This window comes from Mastomys coucha, unplaced genomic scaffold (genome assembly GCF_008632895.1).
Source record: "Mastomys coucha isolate ucsf_1 unplaced genomic scaffold, UCSF_Mcou_1 pScaffold15, whole genome shotgun sequence".
Lineage (NCBI taxonomy): Eukaryota > Metazoa > Chordata > Mammalia > Rodentia > Muridae > Mastomys > Mastomys coucha.
The window spans coordinates 1,662,635-1,669,927 of NW_022196897.1; positions in this window are offsets into that span (position 1 = coordinate 1,662,635).

The window sequence follows — 7,293 nt, forward strand, 5'->3', positions numbered from 1 at the left end:
GAGAGGGAGAGAGGGAGGGAGGAAGGGAGGAAGGGAGGGAGGGATAGGGAGAAGGAGAGAGAAAGAGGCAGGGAATAAATAAATGTTTTGGAAAGGAAATACTGGAAGCATCAGCATGAGTCCAAACTCTCTCCTTCAATTTCGATAAACATTGTATCCAAACTCTCTGCTTCAACGTCCCTAACATTGTAGTAACTTATCCAGATGTTCAAGAGCTATGGTTGCCAGGAAACCCTTGACTAACCAAACCGAAGTAAAGATTATCAGCAGCTTTGCACTTCTTCCTCTTTGCTGCTACTGCCAATATCGTGTCCATTATTGCTTGAGGTGCACAAGGCAGTGAGAGCCTGAGAGGAAGGCATTAAAGGGTAATTATCCTCCCTAAAATTTTTTAATTTGAACATCATTTCATTCTTTGTTGAGTAAGGCAAGTATCTATCTCCCTTTCTAAAAAGGTGCCAGCACATTTTAAAAGCAAGCTCAATACATTTATTTCTATCAATAATACCCCACAATATTGCCTAGCTGAAAACTGCTGTTTGCTTTGTAAACTTAAAACTGCATTTCCTAAATGTCAAGTGTTTATTACCTGGAAAAAAAAGAAAAACAATTATACATTAAAAAAAGGTTCTGCAGCTTCCTTGATGAGACATTTTAAGGATCATTAGTTGTCTAAATAGAAATTGTATTTCTGAGAGGGAAGAAAATGAATGACCATTCTCTTAGTTTCTGGGATCCCTTTACTTTGTACTAGAGACAAGCCATAAACTCAAGCAGCCGTTTAGCACTCTGATTCAGAGTCTAAGGTCCCTTGAAGTTTCCTTCTTGACTCTAAAAGCAAATACACTTAAAAAACATCTAGCAAGCACAAGTACTGAATAGGTCTTGATTTGATTTCCATTTTTCCAATTGGCAGAATAGTTTTTATTAATGTAATCTAATTTCATTTTTGTTTTGTTTTTCTGTTTTTTTTTTAATTTTTTTGTGAGTTTTTTTGTTTTAGTTTTGATTTTAAAAATTTCTGTGTGTGATACTGTCATTCCACAAATATGTCTTTGTCAGATGGTCATGGTCACTGTGAGAAGATTCTGCTCAGGGCCCAGGAAAGGAAAAGAACAATAGTATTGTTATACTATTATTGTTATATCTAAATGTTTTCTATCTGGCAAATGACAGGACAGCTTCTCATTTGGTTCCTTTCCACTCTTTCTGCTTTTCTTTAGGCATCTAAATAATATAAATACCCAATTATCTCATGATCAACTTTACAGATGCCAGGCCTCACAGACTTTCTATTTGGTTCTGCATGATCGTGGAGAATATGGAGGCTGAATGAATTATCCTTTGCCATCTGTGTTCTTCATTTTGCTCTGTGAAGTCTGGGGTGTAGTCAGATTCCGAGTTGATATTATGTGATTCTGTGAGACATGCTTCCCACAAGAAGAGCAAGGAGAATTCCCTCTAATGGACCCATGCACTGGACAGTCATAGGTAAGAAAGTGTGGCATGGCTTTAGAGAAGAAGGCTGCAGCACCCCCTTCTGTGAAAGAAGAGCCGTCCTCAGGTAGAATGGATGGGCTATAGGTATAAGGAACGATATGTGTCAGAGCCTGGAAATCCTTACAAGCTTCTACTCAGACATCAGTGTTTCAATATTACTGATGTTTAATATATTGGGAAGAATGGAGTCTGATTTACAATTCATGGAAGAGAGAAATATGCAAGGAAAGTGATGAATAGTAGTGATTTAAATAATTAAGAATGGTGAAATTCATCAGCACAGTGAGCTCTTAGGCCCCTTTTAAGCCCATGAGGTTGTGTTACACAAAGGATCCAGGAAAAGAGAGAAAATCCACTGGACTGAGATAATGTACAGAGAGAAACTATTTCCCATCAAATACAGAGAAAATCTGGCCAGCACTTCTGCCCAGAGCACAATGCTGCTCTACTGCTGGATAACTGACGGGAATTCTTCGTGACATCATTACCAACAAGGAGTTGGGACTGGAGCTCAGCTTTAGAACACTTGGCTAGCATGCACGTTGTAAAACAGAACAAAATGATTGCAACACTTGTATTAAACGTGGAGAAAGTATGCATTTAATATTCAAAGTAGTGTAGAGTTTGAGGCAGGAGTAAGAAAGAGTCAGTATGAACACTTTTTCTTTCTTCAAGAATAAGAGTTTCACCTTAGTCCAAGGAATAAGATCAGGGTGATATGACATAATCTATGGTTAGTACATGAAAAACTATACAAAATTATTCAGTATTTTGAGAAAGCCTAAAAGCAACCAGACAATGGACTATGAGGCCAAGAGATTAAATCTAATTTATAGCACTATTCAGGGGGATATTGACTTTGCCAAGATAGCTATTTCCTGCCTTTCTCTTAAATGCTCTAATTGCTTTCTTAACCTTGAGCTCCATTCAATTGATAGTGATTTTTATTAGAAGTTTATTTGAAATAACTTCAAAGTTTGAGTGAGATGAACTTTATTTTTTTCCTTCAAATTCTTCACATTTCAGAGTTTAAATTTTTAGAGAAGAAACAATCCGCCTCTCAAAGTTGTTTTTATTTTGATTCTCCACAAAGAATTGAGCCAAAGATGGTCACAGAAATCAAAGTGAAGCAACAGAATAGGCTGTGGCTTAGAAATATTAGCATTTTATGGCATTTTATTTGAAGAAAATGAGAGCCTTGGCTAAATTATTATGTTTAAAATTGCATCTTCTCTAATGTGATCTCACAAAATAACAGTCTTAGTTTTGGTTATTTTCTAATCTAAACTTTTATCCACTTGTTGACCTAAGACTAAGGAAGACAGGGCTATTTAACGCTTATCTCTACTCATTGGTGGATTCTTGCTCCTTTGGTCTTCCTAAGCAGCAACTAGGAAATGTCAGGGTAGTGGGTAACTTGAGATTTGAAGATACATTAATCCTTTATAAGACTGCAAGACAAAAAGGTTGCTTTTGCCTGCTTGGTCATTATATTCGTCACTTCTTGTCTTAGTGACCACAGCTTAGGGAATGACCAGTTTATTACGCATGCTCTCAGTTCCACAGTGGTAGGTAAGGTACGGCAGGTAGTTTATGAGACCAGGTCTATGTGAAGGAGGCTGCTCACATCATTATAGACCAGGACCTAAAGGCCAAGTAGAACCCCAAAGTCTGCTCTTAATGACCTACTTCTGCTAACTATCACCCACTAACGGTTCCATAGCCATGGGTGGCTGGTGAACAAGGATTCAAAACATGGGCCTGTCAGAAACATTCCAGGATGAAATGATGCTTTTTGATGTATAGCATTCCCTTTATGGAGCCTAAAATACCTATGGCTTGCAGTAGATCAGGGTTGTACCGCTCATTTTCAATCTTATACTTACTTTAAACACTTTGAAATGACTTGAGTTATGGAAAGGTGTACTATTTCTTTTACCAAACAGATTGAACCACAGCAGCCCTAAAACACTACCTTGGTGTAGGTTATCACTTAAATATACTTACTTCTTGGTAAAGATGGGAACATGAGAAATAGTGAAGATGTTTTGGAAACGTGAGAACAAAGTTTAGATTTCCCCCAACGTTACATCATATCCTTACTGTATAAATTAAGAAGTCCTCATTCAGTTTTTATGTTTGTTTCTTCTAAGTGAATATCAGCTACCCAGACCCTGAGAATACAAACACTGGAAATAACATTTTTTCAACTGATAGTGCAAAACAAATGAAGAGGAGAGGAGATGTAATAAAGTCAGAGAAGGAAATAAAAGCTTATTGAGAAGTCAAGTATGTGCACCTATAATTTACTCCTCCATTCTTGTTTTATTAGCAGCTACAACTGCATTTGTGCACTAAAATCTGGTGGAGAGTCCTCCTTGGTTACAGAAATATGTTAGAAAAGTAAAATAGTTGGCTCAACCAGTTAAAGCTATAGCAAGAATATTGTATGGACAGACTCACAAAAGTAAAATACCTCACTTATTTAGACTCCTCTGTGTGCTAGATAGTTTTATTTAAGGCACCAAGAGTACAAGTGAACAAAACCAAGCCTCTGCTCTCGGCTGTGTACTTACCTCCATGGAAGAGTGCTTGTCTAGAGTGTACAAGGCCCGGAATCCATCTTTAGCCTCACAAAGCAAAATAATCAAAACAAGTATTTCTTTAAAAAAAAAAACAGTCCTTCAGAAGTTTACATAGTAAACACCAAATTACCAAAAGCATGCTACATATTCATGTGTGTTTGCACATGTTGTGGGTACATACACAAACACATACACACACTCACACATACATACACATACTCATACACATACACATACAAACACCCATACTCACATACATACACACACATACACATACAAACACACACATACACACATATACCAATACATACACACAAATGCACACATACATAAATACTTACACACACAAACACACACATACACACATATACAAATACATACACACAGATGCACATATACACAAATACCTATGCAAACAAATATACATATACACACACTCATAAACACATACACAAATACCTACACACAAACTCACTCACACACACATACACACACACACACACATACACACACACAATCATACACTCACACACAAATACAGACATAAACACATACACACATTCACACACACAAACACATACATATACCAATACATACACACACAAACACAAACACACACATATACAAATACACACACATACACAAACATACACACACATATACAAATACACACACACAAATACACAATACACAAATACCTATATGCACAAATACACACAAGCACACATACACATACACTTAAAATATTCTTTTTGAGTCTGTGACCATCATATGACAAGTTGAAACAAGATGATAAAGGCTATGTACACCAAGAGATTTCTCAGATCTTACTGAATGAAATACTACTACCTCTTCCTGCTAAGAAGGAGATTCCTGCTATATATAAACACCTGCAAGGACTGACCAAATGGCCATTTGTTACATATCAGATCAATTGCAATGTGTCACAGATGAGCTATGAAAGACATTTTCAGGAATCCTAGACTTAAGGCATTTGGAATTTATACCTATGATTTAAAACAAGCCAAGGTTCATATTTGACAGTGCAGGCCTCTCTATCGTATGTGAGAATATACTTTGAAAATAAGTGCTCTGTTTTGGTATAAAGTGTCAACTCACCCTGGTCTAGTTGAAGGTGAAGAAACGAAAGTCCATATAATTGCCTCCTTTACAATTTCTCTCTGTGGGTCCGGCACCTGTCTGTCACACCTTCTCATGTCCAGCTTGGAAGAACATACTGATGCCCTTTTGATTTACTTGCATTAGGGTGTCACCGTGCAGCCCTGCATACCTATGCTAGGGTCTCACTGCAGCCTGCTCTGCACAAACTGGCTGGCCTCAGGCTCATCTTCTCCTCTTGGCTTTCCAAGAGTCAGGTTTGTGGTATGTGGCCTTATCCCATTCTTACACTCTTCTGTCAACCAGTATGATGTTATTCTTTGCACTGTGCTGCCTCGGCTCCAACCCATGGATTCTGAAACCGTGGGCCATGACACCGTATTGGACTGTGTAAGAAAGGGTGGGGTCCTGAAAATGTTGGCAACAGAAATAGATTTCTGAATACACCCCAACCAAAAATTAATTCAACATCGAACATGTAACAAATTCAAGGTGTTTGTGTCAGTGCCACATGTTGTATCTGTGACTTAACTGCAGCCTAGGCTCTTTTTAAAAATTAATTTATTCATTTACATCCCAAACACTGTCCCTCCCATCAAGTCCTCCCCTCCTAGAGTCCTTCCCCCCACATCTCCCCTTCTCCTCTGAGAGGGTGGGCCCTCCTGAGTATTCCCCCACCCTGGTGCATCAAGTCTCTGCAGGGTTAGGTGCATCCTCTCCCACTAGGTTCTGACACCTAGCACATGGTTGTTTGGTGGTCTCCACATGTTCTCATCTTAACACCAGAAAGTACTGCTGGAAACATCTTGGCTCAGATGTTATAATCTACAGTGCTAGCATAGTTCCTAAATTACACTTGTGTGTGTGTGTGTGCATGTGCTAATGTATGTGTGTGTATGTGTATGTGTTAGTGTGTATGTATATGTATGAGTGGATTTATGTGTGAATATGTATGTGTGAGTGTTTATGTATATGTATGTGTGAGTATGTATGTATTATGTATGTATGTGTGAATGTGTTCATGTGTTCATGTGTGTATGTATATGTGAGTTTGAGTGTGTGTATGTATATGAATGTGTATGTTTGTGTGAATGTATATATGTGTATATATGTGTTAGAGTGTGTATGGGTATGTGTATATGTGTATGTGTTTATGTGAGTTTATATATTTGTGAGTGTATATGTGTGAATGTGTGCAAGTGTATGTATGTATGAGAGTGTGTAAGTGTGAGAGTTTAAGTACGTGTATATGTGGTTGTGAGTGCTGAAGAATGTCTGAGGGTCAGAGACAACTTGCAGGATCAAACTGCAGTCCTTGGGTTTGCAGGCATGCACTATCCCTTGTGAGCCATCTGGCTGGCCTCGTACAACTGTGTCTTTTATGGTACATACAAAGTTTTCTGCTCTGATAGGGATGATGGTTTAGTTATGGCTTAAATGTAGGTGTCAAACATTATCAATAGTCCCCAATTGCCATTTCTCAACATTCAAGTAGTAGATTAGCTTGTGTTGTGTTCAAATGTTTGGATTTAAGTTTTGCTATTTGAATGGCTGGTTTTTACTTTCATTTAAAAACATCAAATGAAGTTGATTTGAGATTCATTTGATGTTTCAAAATTTTCTGAAATGGTTCCAGACATACATTATTATGTTTTGTGATATATACATATATATATACATATATATATGAAATATGCATATATATGCAAAGTAGACTTGTTTCTCATGTACATATATGAAATAGCATTCTCAGTATTGATGACTCTAAAGCCAAAAACATTGTTGAACTCTGAAAAATGTTAAAAATAATCTGTTCATTAAATATTCAGTCCAAATCTTTAGAACATCTCATGATTATTCAAATGTAGCTTTGTCTTTAATAAATGGTAAACTATATATGTATCAAGGAATTATTTTTAAATGAATTACCCTGAGTTATTATAAGTAAGTGTTGGTTTGTATCTTATGTTAGATACCTATACACCTGGGGTTACATACAATTTCTTGTTTAGATACCTATACACCTGGGGTTACATACAATTTTTCGAGTGCTTCCAGGTGTCCTGTGGAAAATCTTAGAGCCAGGGCT